The 22,049-nt window shown below is 39.7% G+C and overlaps 1 long non-coding RNA gene and 1 other non-coding gene across 2 annotated transcripts in view; both read right to left on the bottom strand.

Moving 5' to 3' along the window:
- Nucleotides 1-19,807, bottom strand: part of LOC135272303 (uncharacterized) — a 65,167-nt gene extending 45,360 nt beyond the window's left edge. Inside the window, exon 1 of the long non-coding RNA XR_010340417.1 lies at nucleotides 19,529-19,807. This is a non-coding gene — a long non-coding RNA (uncharacterized LOC135272303). The remainder of the gene's footprint in view (nucleotides 1-19,528) is intronic.
- LOC135272332 (U6 spliceosomal RNA) lies at nucleotides 11,441-11,547 on the bottom strand. The gene has a single exon (XR_010340493.1). It is a non-coding gene; the product is annotated as a U6 spliceosomal RNA (small nuclear RNA).
- Nucleotides 19,808-22,049: the final 2,242 nt, after the last annotated feature.

Below are 22,049 nucleotides of genomic sequence, written 5' to 3'. Positions count from 1 at the left end.
CGGGTGGATCACGAGGTCAAGAGATCGAGACCATCCTGGTCAACATGGTGAAACCCCATCTCTACTAATACAAAAAATTAGCTGGGCATGGTGGCGCGTGCCTGTAATCCCAGCTACTCAGGAGGCTGAGGCAGGAGAATTGCCTGAACCCAGGAGGCGGAGGTTGCGGTGAGCCGAGATCGCGCCATTACACTCCAGCCTGGGTAACAAGAGCGAGACTCCGTCTCAAAAAAAAAAAAAAAAAAAAAAAAAACCCAAAAGGATACAGTTCGGAGAACTTCGTGAAAATGCTGGGAAGATATAGTATGCCTGGATGAAGCCCTTCCCACACAGTTTGTCATATGTATCTCTACCATGTGGCTGTTGCTGAAGTGTATCATTTTATAATAAACCAATAGTCTAGTAAGCAAATTGTTTTCCTGAGTTCTATGAGCTATTCTAGTAAATGACCAAACTCGAGGAGGGGTTAGTGGGAACTTCTGATTTATAGCCGGTTAATCAGAAGCAGAGGTGACAACCTGGGCTTGTGACTGGTGTTTGAAGGGGTCATGGTCTTGTGAGATTGAGCCCTTTAACTGATGAAATCTGAAGCTAACTTCAGGTAGATAGGTCCAGGATTGAACTGAATTACAGGACACCCAATTGGTGTCCACAAGAGAACAGAATTGTTTTGGGGGGAAAAAAACAACAGCTGTTATCAGACATGTTTTGGAAGTATTGAGTGTTATGAATGAGAGTACAGAGAAAACTTTTTCCAACATGCAGTATAAATATATAAATGTGTTTCTATAGAAAACTCTTTTTCTCCTATTTGATTTATAAGAAACTGCATAAAGCAATAATTATAGATTTATGTTGGGAGGCTTATGATATATAAAGATGTAATTCTTAGAACAATAATAGGACAATGGAGGGTAGAGGAAACAGTTACAGGGAAGCAAGTTTTGACTAGATTATTTTAAGACATTAATTGTAAGCCCCAGAGAAACTTCTAGGAAAATAACTTGTAAGTATATAGTCAAAGAAACAAGGAAATAAAAGTATATACTAGAAAACAACATATAGAAAACAAACAGAAAAATGACAGATGTAAATCCTACCTTATCAGTACTTGCACTGAATGTAAATGGAGTAAACACTCTAATTAAAAGGCAGGTTATTAGAAGAATGGATCTTTTTAAACCATGATGACCCAACTATATGGTGGACAAAAAAAAAATCCATTTTAGATTTAAAAACACAAATAGTTTGAATGTAAATGAATCAATAAATATATAGCATGCAAACAGTAACCATAAAAATAACTGTAATGATATATTAATGTCAGACAAAATATAGTAAATAAAAAATTGTTACTAGATAAAAAGATGGGAGTTTTTATAAAAATGAGAGAGTCAATCCTTTAAGGAGATACAACAGTTATAAACAGATGCACTTAACAACAGAATACAATAAGAAAAACAAAGTGTGAAGAACTCAATTGAAGGGAGAAATAGATAATTCAACATTAATAGCTGAAGATTTTAATACTCCCCTTTCAGCAATAAATATAGCAACTAGACAAAAGAACAAGAAATTGGAAGGCTTGAATAACAGTAGAAACCAACTATATCTATCAGACATTTATATTATTTGGCTATGTCCTCACCTAAATCTCATCTTGAATTGTAGTTCCCATAATCCCCACATGTCATGGGAGGCACCCAGTGGGAAGTCATTGAATCATGGGGGCAGTCCCCCCATGCTATTCTCGTGACAGTGAGTAAGTTCTCATGAGATCTGTTGGTTTTCTAAGGGCTTCTCCCTTCACTTGGCTTTCATACTTCTTCTGGCTGCCACAATGTGAACAAGGATGTGTTTGCTTCCCCTTCCAACATGATTGTAAATTTCCTGCAGCCTCTCCAGTCATGCTGAACTGCGAGTGAATTAAACCCCTTTCCTTTACAAATTACCCAGTCTCCGGTATGTCTTATTAGCAGTGTGAGAACAGACTGATACATTAAATCGGTACCACAGAGAGTGGGGTGCTGCTATAAAGAAACCCAAAAATGTGGAAGCAACTTTGGATCTGGGCAGAGGCTGAAACCATTTGGGGGCTCAGAAGCAGAAAGGTAAATGTGGGAACAGTTGGAACTCCCTAGGGACTTGTTGAATGGCTTTGACCAAAATACTAACAGTGATATGGACAATGAAATGCAGGATGAAGTGGTCTCAGATGGAGATAAGGAACTTTTTAGGAAGTGGAATAAAGGTCACTCTTGCTATGCAAACAGATTGGCAGCATCTTTTGGTCCTGCCTGTCCGACCCCGGTTGTGGGACCCCGACCCACAGAGGCAGGCAGGCGCGACTTTATTGGGATCTCCGGGCGACTCCGGCGGGCAGGGAGGAATCGCGCGCGCTTTCTTTGTTCAATCTGTTTTATAGGGGCAGAGGGCCTGGGGCGGCGGGAGAGCTGATCTGGCAGGTAGTGATAGGCTAGGGGGAGTTGACCTGGCGGGTAGTGATTGGCCAGGTTGGTTGCTAGGCAGGAAACCTGCCGGGCGGGAGTTTGTGGGAGGGGAGGTTACGGGAGAGCTGATGGGGTGGATGGTGATTGGTTCAGTGACCGGCCAGGCGGGAAGGTTGCTGGTCTCGGGCCGGGCCTGGATGGAATGAGATAAGGGCCCCTCCCTGCAGGGGAGGAAGGGCTACCTTTGTCGGGAATTAGGCCCTTTCCACATGGCCGGGGAACGGGGCCAAAAGTCCCCTACCAGACACTTCCCTAGAGATCTGTAAAACTTTGAACTTGAGAGAAATGATTTAGAGTATCTGGTGAAAGAAATTCCTCAGCAGCAAAGCATTTAAGAGGAAGCAGAGCATAAAATCTTGGAAAATTTGCAGCCTGATGATGTGATAAAAAAGAAAACCTTATTTTCTGGGGAGAAATTCAAACCAGCTGCAGAAATTTGCATAATCACCAAGACAATGGGGAAAATGTCTCCAGGGCATGTAAAAGACAGAGCAGCCCATCCCATCACAGGCCTGGAGGCATAGAAGGGAAACACGGTTTTATGGGCTGGGCCCAGGGTCTTCTGCTCTATGCAGCCCCAGGACATGGTGCCCTGTATCCCAACTGCTTCAGCTCTAGCGGTGGCTAAAAGGGAACAATGTACAGCTCAGGCAATGTTTCATAGGGTGCAAGCCCCAAGCCTTGGCACCTTACACATAGCGTTGGGTCTGTAGGTGCACAGAAGTCAAGAATTGAGATTTGAGAACCTCCACTTAGATTTCAGATGATATATGGAAATGCTTGGCTGCCTAGAGCCCTCATGGAGAACCTCTGCTAGGGTAGTGCAGAAGGGAAATGTGGGGTTGGAGCCCCCACCCAAAGTTTTCACTGTGACACTGCCTGATGAAGGTATGAGAAGAGGGCCAGCATCCTCCAGACCCCAGAATGGTAGATACACTGACAGCTCACACCATGTACCTGGAAAAGCCAAAGAAACTCAGTGTTAGCCCATGAAAGCAGCCAGGACAGGGGCTGTACCCTGAAAAGCCACAGAGGCAAAGCTGCCCAAGGCGTGGGAGCCCACCTCTTGCACAGGTGTGCCCTGGATGTGAGACATGGTCAAACGAGATCATTTTGGAACTTCAAGTTTTTATGGGTGCCCCGTTGGATTCTGGATTTGCAAGGGGTTTGTAGCCCCTTTGTTTTGGCCAATTTCTCCCATTTGGAATGTGTGTATTTACCCAATGCCCTGTACCCCAATATGTGTATTTACCCATTGCCTATATCAAAAGCAAGTAACTAACTTGCTTTTGATTTTACAGGCTCATGGGTGGAAGGAACTTGCCTTGTCTTAGATGAGACTTTGGACTTGAACTTTTGAGTTAATGCTGGAATGAGTTAAAATTTTGAGGGACTGTTAGAAAGGTATGACTGTGTTTTGAAATGTGAGGATGTGAGATTTGAGAGGGACCAGGAGTGGAATAATATGGTTTGACTGTGTCCCCACCCAAATCTCATCTTGAACTGTAGTTTTTATAATCTCTGTGTGTCATGGGCGGGGCCCAGTGGAAGGTAATCAAATCATGGGGGCAATTTCCCCCATGCTATTCCCATGGTGGTGAGTAAGTTCTTGTGAGATCTAATGGTTTTATAAGAGGCTCCCCCTTCACTCAGCTCTCATACTTCCCTTTGGTGCTGCCATGTGAAGAAGAACAAGTTTGCTTCCCCTTCTGCCCTGATTTTAAGTTTCTTGAGGCCTCCCAAGCTATGCTGAACTGTAAGTCAATTAAATCTCTTTCCTTTATAAATTACCCAGTCTCAGGTATGTCTTTATTAGTAGCATTAGAATGAACTAATACAGATATCTACAGAACACTGCTGCTCTCCACTCCCCCACCATATCAAGAGCAGAAGACGTATTTTTCTCAAGAGCACATGCAACATTCTCCAGTATAGACCACAAGACAGACTATAAAACAAATCAATACATTTAAAAGTTTGAAATTATACAAAGTTCGTTTTGTGACTATAGGAAAAAAGCTGTTTTCTGTACTTATAGAACTTCTGACAACAAATGTGTGGACTTCCACAGCAAATAATTATCCATTTCTTTGTGGGTACCGACTAGATGTCATATAATTCAATTCAATTCTGACACTATCTACCTGGAGTTAGCATCAGATCCTATAATTTAAGGGGCTCAGCCACTCACATACTTTAGTCATCAATTATGTATCCAGGCCTCCTGTACCTCTGGCTTACCAGCTATAAATCAGTTTCCTACAGCCCCCTCCTCAGGGTTGATCATTTGCTATGTGAAAGTTATCAGAATCAAAATGGAATCACTTGTGTTTAAAAAAAAAACAACTGAAAAACAGAGCTGGGAAAGGGCATGAAGAGAGAGTTCTCACACTTGTATGCCTGGTAACAAAACTATCACAAAAGACAGCAAAAACCACAGCCTTACACAGAGGCCATTACAGCCTTACACAAAAATACTTTCATGAGGGTATCTGTCCAGAAACCACTTTGTATCACCCTTTTTATTGATCCTTGTAGCCAAGGATAATCATTTCCAAAAAATTATGTAATTGTCTTGAGTTTTCTTTTTAAAACCTTTGTCTTCTTTTGCCTCCCTGAGTATCCACACATTACCATGGCACACATATTCCAATTGCAAAGCCCTATTCCCAAATAAATATATTTTTCTTTTAGAGAGTCTCTATCATTTAGGTTAACTTAAATGATGTCAGAAATGGGATCTGAAGAAAGATCATTATCACAAGAAATTGTTGATTTTTGGAACCAGTATGCAGTACTCAAAAGAGCTCTTTGAGCTTACCATTTCCATAGCCTCCCTTTTCTGCCCTGCTGAGTCTTTTCTTAGGCCAAGCCTTCCTATTTTTGGTAGAGGCTTTTGATATTATTTGAAATGTAGTTTGATTATAAGGACCTCTTAATAAAGAACCTTATATGCCTCCTGCAATGATAAAAATAAATAAAAATAAAAATTTGTCTTATCTTGTAAATCCTTCCTGGTATAAAGACAGAGTACTCTGGTTTCCACATTTTGCCTGTGAGGCATATCTTTTCTGGTGAATTCACTTTTGGCCTATGTGTCTAATTCAATATTTTGTTTTATCTGCATGCCCGAGTTAAATTTTTGTGAACACTTTTATCTTGGTTTGATTTAATCTGGTCTGTAAACAATTTGTCTCTTTTCATTGCTTACTTGCAAAAATCTTCCTAGAGCGAAATAAGCATTCTAAGTGATACATGCAAGATGGCTAATTAAAAGCCACTATGGTAACCATTATCATCTAAACTCCTAACATTCTCTGACAGAATTTACAGGATTTTCTTTGCTCTTAAGAAATTAATAAGACATAGAATGGGTTTCTCAAACATTAAGGCATGCCAGGTTTTCTGGGAATCCAGCTAGCTACATATTATGGTCTGTTTCCATGAACATTTATAAGCTGATGGGCAAATTATGTCAAGGAAAACGCAGAATGCAGATGGTCATTATTCAAAATCTCTTTTAAAAATTCTGCAATTATAGAGTTAACACGCAGAGCCTACTGAGTTCTCTATCTCTCTTTTTTTTTCTGCCTTACATTGAATCTGCTGACTTTTATACTGGTGTTGAGATAAAACTTACTGTCTATGTCATTCTAGCCAAGATTTTTTTTAAGTCATTAAAGGGTTTTCAAATTAATGATTTCACAAATTGCAACAGCTTCATGGTAACCAACAACCTAGGTGCCATTTGGAAAGGTAAATTTAGGTTTTCTTCATCAACAATCACTTCAGGGATGAACTAGCTAATTGAAACATTAATCATCTAAAAGGAAATAATTAGATAAATATGTTTATAAAGGTGAGACTTTCAGACCAAACAGGTCATAATCCTGAACTCAGAGCAATAATATAATATAAGGCATATTTGTCCAGCACAAAATTTTTATTGTGTCTGCCATACAGGGGACAAAAAGAAAATTTAAAAACTGCTAAAATGCTCCTCTATCCACAATTGACTGACTAGTCAAACAAACCAAACCAGGAAACAAAACAAGTCCAAGGCCATTTGGAGATTTTGCTTTTCTTGTACAATTCAGTCAGTCCTAGCTAAAATGTAAACATTGAAAATTTAACTCTAAACTCATTTGAAAATGTAAAAGGAGGAACATGTGGTGAAAGAGGTTTTTTAAAAATCAAACTGCTTCAGAATTACTTGACTCAAAATTTCAGTCCTCAGCCTTCACTAGATTACCTACTGAGGCAAATAAAATCTAGCCATGTAAACAGGTTCCAATTTTGTTAGAAATATAATTTGGTCCCAGTAGTTTTTTTTACTAGACAAGTAAGCTTGTATTACTATCTCATGACTAAATTCTGAGATGAAAGCTGTAAGATCCTTGGGTGTGTGTATAATATATGTGATTTGATGTGTTTAATGTATATGTACATATATTATGTTGTATGCTGTGGCTACATAGTAAAATCTGGCAGTCAGCCAGAAATCCCTTAAGTAATTCTATTAAGATTGGTTTACATACCAAGACCAGATTGATTCACAGCCAATTCAACCAGATATAAAAAGAAGCTGGTGCCATTACTACCGAAACTATTTCAAAAATTTGAGAGGAGGGACTCCTCCCTAACTTATTCTCTGAGGCCAGTGTCATTCTGATATCAAAACCTAGCAGAGACATAACAAAAAAAAGAAAATTTCAGGCCAATATCCCTGATGAACATTGATGCAAAAATCCTCAACCAAATGCTAGCAAACTGAATCCAGTGCATATCAAAGAGCTAATCCATCATGATCAAGTAAGCTTTATTCCTGGGATGCAAGGTTGGTTCAACACACACAAATTAATAAATGTGATTCATTACATAAACAAAACTAAAAACAAGAACCACATAATTATCTCAATGGATGCAGAAAAGGCTTTCAATAAAATACGATATACTGGCAGGTTAAAAACCATGAAAAAACTAGATATTGAAAGAATGTACCTCAAAATAATAAGAGCCATATATGACAAACTCACAGCCAACAGACATCATACAGAATGGACAAAAGCTGGAAGCCCTCCCCTTAAAAACCAGCACAAACAAGGGTGCCTTCTCTCACCACTCCCATTCAGTATAGTATTGGAAGTCCTGGCCAGAACAATCAGGCAAGAGAAAGAAAAAAAGGGTATTCAAATAGGAAAAGGGGAAATTAAACTACCCCTGTTTTCAGGTGACATGTTGCTATATTTAGAAAATCGCACAGTCTCTGCCAAAAGCCACTTGAGCTGATAAACAACTTCAGCAAGTTTACAGGATACAAAATCAATAGCAAATCAGTAGCATTTCTGTACATCAACAACATCCAAGCTGAGAGCCAGATCAGGAATACGATTCCATTCTCAATTGTCACAAAAAGAATAAAATGCTTAGGAAAACAGCTAATCACGAAGGTGAAATATTTCTACAATGAAAATGTACAAACAATTCAAAGAAATCAGAGATGACACAAACAAATGGAAAAACATTCTGTGCTCATGGATTGGAAGAATCAATATTGTTAAGTGGCCATACTGCCCAGAGCGATTTATAGATTCAATGCTATTCTCATCAAATGATCAATGACATTCTTCACAGAACTAGAAAAACTATTTTAAAATTCAAATGGAACAAAAAAAGAGCTTGAATGACTAAATAAATCCTAAACAAAAAGAACAAAGCTAGAGACAGCATGTTACCCAACTTCAAACTATACTACATAGCCACAGTAACCAAAACAACATGATTTAGGTACAAAAACAGACACATAGAACAATGGAATAGAATAGAGAACCAAGAAATAAGGCCACACACCTATAACCATATGATCTTTGACAAAACTGACAACAAATAAGCCATGAAGAAAGGACTACTGTTTCAAGTAATGGTGCTGGGATTAACTGGCTAGCCATATGCATACAATTGAAACTGGACCACCTCTTTACACCATATACAAAAATCAACTCGAGATGGATTAAAGACTTAAATGGCAAACCCAAAACTATAAAAACGCTGGAAGATAACCTTGGAAATACCATTCTGGACATACGAATGGACAAAGATTTCATAACAAAGATGCCACAAGTGATTGTAACAACAGCAAAAATTGACAGATGAGATCTAATTAAAGCAAAGAGCTTCCGCATAGCAAAAGAAACTATCAGCGGAGTAAAGGGACACCTACAGAATGGAAGAAAATATTTGGAAACTATGCATCTGACAAAGGTCTGATACATAGCATCTATAAGGAACTTAGATTTACATGCAAAAACCAAAAAATCTTATTAAAAAGTGGGCAAAGGACACGAACAGACATTTTCTAAAGAAGACACATGCAATGCAACCAACAAGCATATTTAAAAAATGTTCCATACCATTAGAGAAATGAAAATCAAAACCACAATGAGATATCATCTCATACCAGTCAGAACTGCTACTATTAAAAAGTCAAAGAATAACAGATGTTGCTGAGGTTTCAATGAAATGATACGCAGGTACTACATTGAGGGCCTTGGATGAGACTTGGAGACTTAGTGGTGTTGGGTGAGACTCTGCACATTTCCAGCTGTGGTGGTTATGGAGTAAGATTCCTTCCACTTGAGAAAAATAAAGAGGACTTTGTCTTTTACCTTATGTACCAGCTCAGCCATAGGTGTTTACAGCACCAAGTGGGCTCTTGGAGTCCCCTCTTCTGGGACTTGGCTTTTTGATGGAATTTCTGGACCTTCCCTGAGCCAGAGGGTAGCCCACTTCCCTGAAGGGTGAGTCTCAGACCAGTTAGAACTCATTGCAAGCTAAATGAAGAGCCCTCAGGCCATAAGGGAACATCGACAGTAGTCAGGCAGTATTCCTCATGTGTTTCTGGTGGCAGTGCCTATGGGGTGAGGCTTCTTTGCCTCTGGAAAGGTGAGGAAAGAGTAGAAGACTGTATCTTATGGTCTGAGTGGCTGCTCAGTGATGGTACAATAGAACACCAAGTAGACTTCTAAGATTTTTAACTGTAGTTCCTGAATCCCAAATGGCACCTCTGGACCTACCTGGGGCCTGGGGAAACTTGCCACCCTGAAGAGAAGAACACAGACCTGGCTGGCTTTGCCACCTGCTGATTGCAGAGCCACAGGGCCTTGAGTGAACATAAGACATAGCCATAGAGTAGTTACAACAGGTTTTGGGTGAGACCCAGTGCTGTGCTGGCTTCATGTCTGACCCAGTGCAGTCCTGGTGGTGGTGGCCACAGAGTTGCTTGTGTTAGTCCATTCCAGCTCCAGATAGCTCAGAACAGAAAGACTTTTTTTATTTGGGAGAAAGTAGAGAACAAAAGTCTATGCCTAGTAATCCAGAGAATTCTTCCAGATTTTATCCAAGACCATCAAGGAGGTACCTCTATGAGTCTGCAAGAAACACAGCATTACTGGGCTTGGCATGCTCCCTAAAGCAGATGCAGCTTAGATTACAACATCCAAGTTTTTCTGAATGTATGAAAATACTTCCCATGAAGCACAGGTAGAAACAAGCCCAGACTGAGAAGACTACAATAAATACCTAACTCTTCAATATCCAGATGATGAAGAACATCTGCAAGCACCAACACAATCCAGGAAGACATGACCTAACCAAATGAACTAATTAAGATACCAGGGACTAATCCTGGAAAAATAGAGATATGTAACCTTTCGGAAAAAGAATTCAAAATAGCTGTGTTGAAGAAACTCAAAGAAATTTAAGGTAATACAGAAAAGGAATTCAGAATTATATCAGATAAATTAAACAAAGAGATTGAAATAATTTGAAAGAATCAAGCAGAAATTCTGGAGCTAAAAAATGCAATTGGAATACTAAAGAATGCATCAGAGATTTTTAATGCAGAATTGACCAAGCAGAAGAAAGAATTAGTGAGCTAATTGAAGAGGACTATAGAAAGATATTCTACTTTCATGGATTGGAAGAATCAATATTGTTAAAATGTCCAAACTATCCAAAGTAATCTACAGATTCACTGCAAACTCTATCAAAACACCAATGACATTCTTCACAGAAATAGAAAAAATTCCTAAAATTTATATGGAACCACAAAAGACCCAGAAAAACCGAAACCATCCTAAGCAAAAGGAACAAAATTGAAGGAATCACATTATCTGATTTCAAATTATATTACAGAGCTATAGTAATAATAACAGCATGGTAATGGCATTAAAACAGATATATAGACCAATGGAACAGAATAGAGAACTCAAAAACAAATCCACACACCTACAGTAAACTCATTTTTGACAAATATGCCAAGAATATACACTGAAGAAAAGATAGTCTCTTCAATAAAAGGTGCTGGGAAAATTAAATATCCATGTGAAAAATAATGAAACTTGACCCATATCTCTTGCCATGTACAAAAATCAGATCAAAATAGATTAAAGATTTTGATTTAGATTTAATAAAATAGATTTAATAGAAGAACTCAAACTATGAAACTACTACAAGAAAACACTGGAGAAACTCTCCAGGACATTGGTATGGGCGGAAATATCTTGAGTAATATCCCACAGCATAGGCAACCAAAGCAAACATGGACAAATGGGATCACATCAAGTTAAAAAGCTCTGTACAGCAAAGAAAACAATAAACAAAGTGAAGAGACAACCCACAGAATAGAAGATATTTGCAAACTACCCATCTGATTTATAATCAGAATATATAAGGAGCTCAAACAACTCTACAGGAAAAAAAATTTAATAATCTGATTTTAAAACAGTCAAAAGATTTGAAAGGACATTTCTTTTCTTTTCTTTTCTTTTCTTTTTGAGTTTTTAGAGGAATTTATACAAAAGTCCTGAATTTGCTGGAATTTGCTTAAGAAATAACAAGCCTGGTACAAGATCTTAGAAAATTATATTTTTAAAAATATGGAACACTTCACGAATTTGTATGTCATCCTTGCGCAGGGGCCACGTTAATCTTCTCTGTATCGTTCCAATTTTAGTATATGTGCTGCTGAAACCAGCACTGAAAGGATATTTCTAAAAGAAAACATACAAATGTCAAAGAGGCATATGGAAAGCTACTCAACATCACGGATTATTAGAGAAGTGCAAATCAAAACTACAATGAGATATCATCTCACCCCATGTTAAAATGCTTTATATCCAAAGACAGGCAATTACAAATGCTGATGAAGATGTGGAGAAAAGGGAAGCTTCCTACACTGTTGGTGGGAATGTAAATTAGTACAACCACTATGGAGAACAGTTTAGAAGTTCCTCAGAAACTAAAAATAGAACTAGCATATCATCCAACAATCCCACAGCTGGGTATATACCCAAAATAAAGGAAGTCAGTATACTGAAAAGATATCTGCATTCCCATGTTTGTTGTGGCACTGTTCACAATAGGCAAAATTTTGGAAGCAACCTAAGTGTCCATCAACAGATGAATGGATTAAAATGTGGTACTTATACACAATATAGTACTATTTAGCCACAAAAAAAAGAATGAGATCCTGTCATTTGCAACAATGTGGATGGAACTGCAGCTCATTATACTAAGTGAAACGAGCCAGGCATAGAAAGACAAGCATTACGTGTTCTAACTTATTTGTGGGAGCTAAAAACCAAAACAATTGAACTCATGGAGACAGAGAGTAGAAGGACAGTTACCAGAAGCTGGGAAAATAAATAAATTTAAAACAAAATAAAAATAACTTGACCTAGGTCACATAGCCAGCAAAAGACACAAGTGGGCTGACCTTAGATCTAATCTAAGTATAAAATCCATGTGTTGCATTGCTGGGCTATGCAGCCTGGGCTGGGGGTCAGGCTGCACGTAATTTCCATGGGAAACAACTGCTGAGTGCTTACTATGTGTCAAACATTTTGCATCTTTTAACTCACTTAATCTTTGCAATACTTTGTGAGATAGATTCTTCTATTATTTCCATTATATGTATGAGGAAACTGAGGCACAGAGAGTTTAAGTAAATTTCCCAAGGTTGCATAGCTAGTAAGTGGTGGAAATAGTGTATTAAATCATGCTATCTAGCTCACGACCCCAAACGTTTAACCATTACCTTACACTGCTTCTGTGTGGGAGAGATTACCTAACAGTGTATAATGAAAGTTCTCTTCTTAGCATAAAGTTGTATGAAAAAAAAAAAAAATACCAGGTACTTTCTTTAAAATCAGCCCTTCTCTTAAATTGACTAAGGGGTATGATACTCTGATATGAGACTACTCCTATGCCATTTCCCAGGATCCACCACACAGGGACTGACAATCAACAATCCTCCCCTTAGCAGTCACCATGGCCTTATCTCCCACCCTCCTCTCCAAAGTTCCTCTACCAGCCCATGAAGATATCCCTTGAAGATCTCTTTCCTGCTCCCTCAGTCCTCAAGGGTGTCTTAGCAGCAATCCTTGACCCTATTAATATAAGAACCACTAGGAAATGTGCATTCAGCCCACACAGGATGACCACTGTCTCCTCACTTACCCCACCTTGTCACACCACCCTTCCTCTGGCCTGGGGCCTGTTCATCTAGAAAAGGAACAGCTCACTCAAAACAAGAGCCATGGCCTGGGAGGGACAGTGACCAAATGGAAGGACTTTTGAATGAATAAGATGACCTTCAGGTTTTCCTGTGTCTTCTCATGCCATCATCTACCCAGTGTTTTTTCTTCAGTGAGCACGTTTCTTCATGAGAAAACAGTCCTGCTTTCTCTCCCCAGAATGGCCACAGTGCAGGAAACCACACACTGACCTATATGCAAAATTGACCTTGACATATGTGGTTTAGAAATGTACCGGTCAAGCAGAGGTTGGGTTACTAATCTTAGCAATATCACTGGACTGTTTCGCTGGTTTTTCATGAGAATTTTAGAGATAGAAGGGGTTTTTTCCTCACTGGGGTGTGGAGGAAAAAGAAGAATGAAGAAGGGGAATTATTTGTGACATTCACCTCTCACTCAACCAGATGATTGGTAAAATAATTTGAAAGGATACCACTGAATAGTATGACCAGTTCTGGCCCCCGGAATTGACAGAATTACTATCATGTAGTATTCAAAGACCGATTGGATTGTTTTTCCTCCAAAACACATACAGTATGCCCATAAAAGATTCTCGATAGGTGCCTAAATTACTACTGACTTGTATTAGTTTCTATGAATTGCACAGATGTACTTTTGCACCCTACTCTCAGCTAGACTGTAAGTCCCTTGAGGGAAGAAACTCCTTCATAATTCTATTGCATCGTCTATTATACATTTCACAATTCTGGGCATATTATAGGAATTTACAATCGAAGATCTTCTAGAAGAATCTAGGAGAAATAGATGCCATCATCAGTACACCTTCCTCAGAGCTCTTGGGCTAACTAAAAACTTTGTCAGATTTTCAGGAGTACAAGCTATTGGTTTATGAAGCTATCTTGAGATGGAAAAATGCTTGCATTTGCAGCTCACTGTAAGAAAAGGGAATCTGACATCAGCCTCTTCAAAAAAGACATTTAATTGCATACAAATTATAAGTGAATGAATAAACTAAGGTATGTGTAGCTTTTGAAAGTTTGGTAAGATACTTGTGGTATGCACCACATCCTTAAGGCCCAAAAGAAGTTGAGAGTAGTAAACATTAACTATCATATCCCACATCTTTTAAAATAATAAACTCTAACATTTGCACATAATTTTATATTTTTTGGTCTTTTCATATCCATTTTCAAATTTGAGTTCATATTGGTTTTATGAGTTAAGGGCAGGGAAACACACACACAGAGAAATTAGTTGATTTCTCAAATGTAAAAAAGTTCAGGAAAACTAAGATAAAAATCTTAATGCAGTGTTTTTCCTCCACAGCCATCCACTTCATTTGCAGACATACTTTTAGGCAAGCTATTGACAATAATACCTTGAGTATGAATTTTAGTTTATGGTTTACAAAGCACATACATTATATCGTTATACATACCATTACACGTGGTATGTCACTATACAACTCTAATTGTGTTAGCTCATTCTGGTCACAGTATATACTGCCTGCAGTAAATCTCCCCAGACTCCAGTGCGTTTTATTTCTTTTCCTTAGTCATTTTTGACTCTGGTGCACATCTTCTAATTTGTCATCTTCATTTTGTTTATGATATGAAGAAAATTTTCTATTTTCTGACTTTGTGTCTCATCAAGTTGTTTGCTTTTATTCAACTTATCTTCCACTTGTTTAGACCAATCTGAGTGTGTGTGTGTGTGTGTGTGTGTGTGTGTGTGTTTTGACAACCATGTAGAATTTGTTTATTTGGTTTGTGGCTTACTTATTATTTTTCATCTTACCAAAATGTGGATTGTACATGTAGTATCAACACATCTTTGTGTTAGATTTTCATCCTTCAAGGGTTTTTTTTTAATGGTTCTGTCTTAGAGTTACCCAAACGCAGACACTGAAACAAGCACTTGGGTACAAGTAGTTTATTTTGGGAGGCGATCTAAGAAACACAAGTGAGAAAGTAGGAGAAATGAAACAAGGAAAGGAGAAAAGCCAGTAAGGGATGTGTTAACAAGCAGGTTATCAGTGTGGGCAACTGGGGCTGAGCTCTCCGGGGGATCTTACAAGAAACCATTCAGAACACGTGTCAGGAACCCTACTCCCCCTTCCCGGGGACACACACACACACACACACACACACACACACACTTCTGAGTAGCACTAGCTTGTTTTGACGGTTGATCTCAGAGATGAGGAACAAGGCTAATGTCAGGAACCCAGACGGTGCTCATATTTGTCACAAAAGATTCTCTAGCATGAGCTCATTAGTCTAAATAAAACTTTGCCAGAACTGGAAAAAGTTCACTTCTTCCCTCAGAATCTAAATGTCTCACATGTGATGGAAATAGCCAATTTTCTGACCCATGCACTGAGATCTCCCCATTCTCAGACTCTATCTCTGTATGGTTAGGTAAGCCAACATCAAGATCAGAGAATTATTAAGAGCTACTTAGCGCCAACCTCAAGTGCCATACCACTTGAAAATAAACTCAAAATGGAATAAATCTAAGAATAAACTTAGCAAAAAGCCTCGTTATGATATTTGGCTTTAAGGAAAGTAGCATTCTCTGTCCCAGTTTGGGCAAAGTTTTCTAGATACCTATGAGCTCATACTAGAGCTTCTGCCTGACAGACACAATCTGAGTTTCTAATCTTGGGCTTTTCCCTGACATCTGAGATCGTAAGGGATGATATGGGGCACCAAATTTAGTCATTTCTAGTACCTTTCACAGATAAGTTAGAATCTTGAGAAACACTGTCTTGTTTAGATCTGTGAGTAGCTGAGTGTTATCCCACATCACCTACAGATCCTTAGCCGAAGTTCCTTCTGCCATTAGAAAATAGATTTATTCTAATAACATAACTGAAAATGAAGTTGAGAATCTTGAAGGTTTCCCTTCTGGCAGTTACACCGGTTTCTGTTTGGAGACCATCATTTATGTAACCCCTTGTGAAGCTGTAATCTTACCGCAGTATCTCATTGCCACGTTAACATATGCGCCATACAACATGAACGTCAGCAGGGGGAAATGTATCTGACAAAAAGCATCAAAATAAAAGAAAAGTGCTGCCAGGAAGACAAAAAAAAAAAAAAAAATTCCTTCCAGAATTAACCAGAAAATGGTAACAAAGAAAGTAAACAGGATAAAAGTAAAAGGCAAACAGGATATCTGAAGGGGTACACTCTAGTGGAGTGTGACATACACAAGGGGGTCCAGGCTGCTGTGGAGGCATCAATGGCCAGGATTTGATGGGATGGCCGTTGAGCATTGACTGCTGTTTTGCTCGGGGTTTACCAAAAGGCAAGAGGAGAGGTGGCCGAAGATGCAGCAGAAGTCCAGACCGGAGATGTCACTGATAAGTCCTCTGTCGTCCAGGTGTTCTCTTCAAGATTCCATTTGGCCATTCAGCGTTGGAGAAATAGGACTGGGGTGGGACTTGCTGTGTTTATATTTAATCTCTTACCCTATATACGTAGTATTGCTTTTTGTGGTGCGAATGTTAATTTAAAAAAAAAAAAAAAAAAAGGTGGGGCGTGGTGGCTCACACCTGTAATCCCAGCACTCTGGGAGGCCGAGGCGGGCGGATCACTTGAGGTTCGGAGTTCGAGACCAGCCAGGCCAACATGGTGAAACCCCATCTCTACTAAAAATACAGAAAAATTAGGCAGTCATGGTGGCACATGCCTGTAATCCCAGCTACTCCGAAGGCTCAGGCAGGAGAAGCACTTGAACCTGGGAGGCGGGGCTTGCAGTGAGCCGAGATTGTGAGATTGCGTCATTGCACTCCAGCCTGGTCAACCAGAGTGAAACTCCGTTCCAAAAAAAAAGAAAGTAAACAGACGCTAAAAAGTGATTACACTCACAGCTGCCATTTACACATAAAAGGACTTTGCCATATGATGTAATCCAAGGCATTGTAGGAAAATATGTAAGTGCAAGTTCTCCTTAGAGGCCCTTAGATAAGTGACCACTGTTGCTGTTTCTGTTTCTGATTAAGAACTGAGTCGCAATCTACCGGGTAAGGTATTTTTCACAAGCACCTCATATAATCCTCATAAGAACTCCATGGAGTATTATTGTCTTAAATTTACAAGTGATAAAATGACGCTCAGAAACGTTAAATGATTTGCCTAAGGTCACATAACCAGTAAGAGGCAAAGCTGGGGCTGTCAGGAACTCAGCTGAGCTGAGAGAGACAGAGACAGAGAGAGAGCTGAGTACCAGGTATCAGAGCAGCCTATTAAAACAACCGTCAAAAATGACAGGATTCAGCTTTTAATCACATGCTGCAACGGTGTAAGCAAGAGGCTAACTGGTGGAGGCACTGACTCTCCGTCTTCGCTTTTCCCCACGGAAAGGCATGCCGGTTAAGAGTCAGATGGGTCATCACAGACAAGGGAAGAGTGCTGTGGATGGAAGAAGAGAAAGGCTAGGAATGGGAAAAATCCTGAGCATTGAGTCAAAATGCAGAAAAGTGTCTTCAAGATTTTTCCCTCCTCCTGCATAAGAAGGTTTCAGCAGAGGAACCTGAAGAAGAACTCTGTCTAAGGTGTCAGAGACCTAGGAATGAAGGTTCTTGGGTTAGGAAGGTAAACATATGAAAGAACATGATTGGCTGGGGGACCTGAGTCCTTGACTGCCCCTCCCTCCCGAGGCTGCAGTGCATTGGCTGGAAAGTCTGGTATGGGGAAGGCAGCTTTCCCCATGAGGCCTGCCAGGTAACACCATTGTAATTGCCTATGGTTAGGCCTGAAAATTCACACATGGATTTTAACCAGGAGCTGAACTCTTCCGGGACCTCTTCTGAGGACTTGAGATTGTAATTTAATTTCATTCTCCCTTCACTGGGACTGATTCCCACACATGGGGACACGATCCCTTTGTGTCCAGAATGGCATAAGCAGATTAACTACTAAAGTTGTCACAGAAACATGTTAAATGTGAGTACAAGAAAAGGAAGAAAAGGGGTAGAAGAGGAAGCAAAATAGCAGAAGTGATTTTTTTAGGTTGGAGAACAGTAATGGTAATTACCTTGAATTAAAGATAATAAGCAATTGTTTTAAAAACTTTCTTTGTCATAGCTCCAGATACACAACTTTCTTGCATTCTTTATCCCAATTTCAGATCTTGTAATTCTTAATCCAGTGTACCAATCACGAGGTAACTGGTACCAATTCTTAAACTAAAAAATATTCATGCAACATGAAATTTAGATCTTCCTAGGTTTGTAGAACATACTGAATTCAACTAGAATTCATTAATTCCTCTCACTCTTTGATGGGTATACAACAGTTAAGCTTTCTGAAGCCTATTTTGATAGCTGTCAAGTAGCCAATCCTGAGAATCATTTCTTGTAAATTTTACCCTGAATTCTTCCTTCTTTAATCACTTCCTTGTGAAAACAAAATTATCTTCTGGCTGTTTGTAATGATAGAGAATAACACTGAATATTTAAAATGTTATCAGATAAAAGATCCAACCTGAGTTCAGCTCTAAAACTATAAGATCTTCACTGGCTTATTTTATCTTCCCAAGTCTATCATACCAACCTCACATCTTTTCTGATTCTCTACCCCTGAAGATTATAGTTACTTCTCAGTCACTTTACTTGCAAAATAACATTCCTTTAAAAATCACAGTCAGCAGGGACTTCTGAGAAGATTATGTAGCCTCTCTGAAGCCCATAAAAGTAACAGTAAAAGTTATTTGTTGCTACATGGGTAAAGCCAGCATCCGAATTGTCCTCTTTCAAATACAGATACCCTTCAAATGGAAAATTAAAGTCAACCTTGCCTCTCTCTGAGTACCCTCACACCCAGATTCAGCTTATTAGGAAGAAGCCAGTAAGGTAAGGGGAAAAGAAGGTTGCATCTCCATAATCTCCTTACATGTAGTGAGTTACTATCAGGTTGGTGCAAAAGTAATTGTGGTTTTTGCCACTTTATAATATAAAGTGCTAAGTCTGTGTGTGTGTGTGTGTGTGTGTGTGTGTGTGTGTGATGTAGAGAAATCTCCATTAGTATAAGACAGCCATTGAGAGCCATAATGGCATCAAGAAATGTTTAAGTTTCTTTATGGCTTTGCTTCCCCTTCCCATAGGATACTGTTTCTGTACTTCAGCCAGCCAATTAGGAGTCAACTTGTTGACACATGTTAAATATGTGGTAATAAAGAAATAAGAAGAAAATAGTTTCCACAGTCTGAGTCAACTCTCATATTTCAAAAGAGATACAAAGAATGCAACTGGCAATACCTAATCTGAATTCTCCCATCTTAGAGTCTCAAATAAGAGCAGATAGCTGTCACGTAAGTAATGCCCTCCTCTCAAATCACTTTGATTCCTCTCAAATCACTTTGATGAGGTTGACTCTCAACAAGAAATGCTGCGGAACACATCTGCTGGGCATGAAATATCCACATTAGATAAATAAGATTGTTTATGCAGCTCACCGTTTTGAAGGAGTGGGTGCCACGCGGCCTATTATTTCTGGAGCCAGATGCCCCTGCAGAGGTGGATTCTGCCATCGTGTGCCCTCTACAAGCAGAAAAGTCTCTCCTTTCCTTCTCAGCACCACCTGGCATTCTCTCATCCTTGTTTTCCTTCCCCACTTCCATCTTGTCTCTCTGTCCTCACTCTTTGCCTCCTTTTCAGCTTCCTCCGCTTCTCCAAGCAGGCTTCATACTCTTCTCTCTGCCAGTGTGATGAGGCACAAAACCCAGCTGGCATATATCATTCCAAAAGGCTTGATACTGATTGCCTGGTAACAAAAATAAAACAAAATGTAAACAATACAGTCACATTCTGTTCTAGAGAAATTAGGTCATTCACTTTCCAGAAGGATATGTATTATTTCTCCCCAAATGTCTGCAGTGACTTCAACCACAATGTGAGGAAGAAAGTAGGAAGGCAGTGGACCTCGTCAGTGCAATCTGGGGCCCTAGAGCGGATCCTGGGGGTTGTTGGAGGATAGATGGAACCTGAATAAGGCAAAATAAATGATGTAGTATCACAGAGCTATTGGAAACTTCAGAGATCACCTGAGCCAATAGCTTAATTTTTACAGATGAGAAGACAGAGTGCCATAGATTTTAACAGACTATTCAAGGTCATCTTACTGGTCACAAGGTGCCAAGAGTTAATTGGTCCAATGTAGCCATGTTTTGTTTTGTTTTTTAATTGTATGCCTTCTGCAAAAAAGATGGCATACTGTTAATACCAAGCCAACCCTATGCTATATGCCATATAACCAAACCCCACCTTGACTTTCACCCTAATAACTAGACCTTGTTTCTCACCCACTTCATATCTAGCCATTCTATCGTATATCTGGGATACATGTGATCTTCTACTCCTCTAATTTTACCTCCTTGTTTTAGTAATTTTGGAAGTGACTTCTGGTCCCTTACCTGGCTCTGACTTCATCCCTAGCATTGATTCAATCCTCCAACTCAAAGCAAGATGCACCAAATAGTTCTCATTCTCCATTTTCAACTCCTTATCTCCATTCCCTCCACAGGGCATCTAGAAATGGATATAGCCCTGCTTCCCAACCCCAGTCTGAGCTTGTAAAAAAACCCATGAGATGACACACTTGAAGGGGCTTAAGGATAACAGATAATATGGATTCCTTTAAATTGCACTGTGTACAGCTCCTGGAGTCCATGCAGCAGCCCTAGTACAAAGTCTAACACCAACAACTTTGACCCCGGAACCAATGCAGTGAAGACCCACAGATATCTGCATTGCCACATCCTCAACAACCAAAATTCCGTCCAGGCTATGACTGGCTCTAGAAGAACCTAAGTGCCTCTCGCCAGTCTTCTCTCCAGAGGATAGCTGCGGCCAGTTGTCTTCTCAATTCCGTAGCTCATCCTACCTCACATTTCTGGTAACCTCACTTGCCTTCCGACACCTAAGCCCATCCCTGGCTTAATCTCTTTGTACCTTCATGGCGATCACTGCTCCATGATTCCACTCTTTTGTGCCCTCCCTAACAATCCTTTCCACAGGACCTCTCCTCACTTTCTCATCCCCAGGCATGCCCAAAACTGTTTTACCCAGAATAATTCCAGATTTACAAGATTAAATTCAGTCACCCCCTCTCTGAATACAAACTTTACTTTTCACTCTTCAATTTCTCTTACTCAGTTATTCTCCTTATGCCGACTCTTTATCTTAACCAGATCGGTAATCCAATGACCCTCTCAACTTTCTCACAGTTAGCCCCTTTCCACTGTCACTTCTTTCCCTACCTGGAATCTACTCTAAACATTGTAAAATGCAGCACACCTTTTCTGGGCAATCTCATTCATTCCCATTGGGTAAGACGATACCAAATATTCTTTCTCCAACCAAGATTCCCCTCTGAAACTCCCAATCCCCTCTGAAACTCTAGGTCTACATATCAAAGTGCTAAGTGGCTATTTCTTACTAAAGATTCCATAAACACCAAAAGCTCAGCATCTTCATAACTGAAGTAATAATTTTTCCAATAGACTTTTTCTACTGAAATAGGGTGAGGTTCTGAAATCCATTAGGGAGTGAGCTACCTTCATCTGCAAAATGAGAAATGCCTGTCTGTTTAAAAATCTAAAAGAAGATCCAAGTCATAAAGTATGTTTTTTTTTTCAGATGGAGTTTCGCTCATGTTACCCAGGCTGGACTGCAATGGCGCGATCTCGGCTCACCGCAACCTCCGCCTCCTGGGTTCAGGCAATTCTCCTGCCTCAGCCTCCTGAGTAGCTGGGATTACAGGCACGCACCACCGTGCCCAGCTAATTTTTTGTATTAGTAGTGACGGGGTTTCACCATGTTGACCAGGATGGTCTCGATCTCTTGACCTCGTGATCCACCCGCCTCGGCCTCCCAAAGTGCTGGGATTACAGGCGTGAGCCACCGCACCCGGCCTAAAGTATGTTTTACAAATGCCTTCCACTTCTACTGATATCCCAACAAAACGAACTCTGATCC

Source organism: Aotus nancymaae, unplaced genomic scaffold, assembly GCF_030222135.1.
Source record: "Aotus nancymaae isolate 86718 unplaced genomic scaffold, 86718_ANA_hifiasm-v0.15.2.pri h1tg000108l, whole genome shotgun sequence".
NCBI classification, from domain to species: domain Eukaryota; kingdom Metazoa; phylum Chordata; class Mammalia; order Primates; family Aotidae; genus Aotus; species Aotus nancymaae.
The sequence above is the reverse complement of the archived record's forward strand: the minus strand, read 5'-3'. Positions and strand labels throughout refer to the sequence as shown.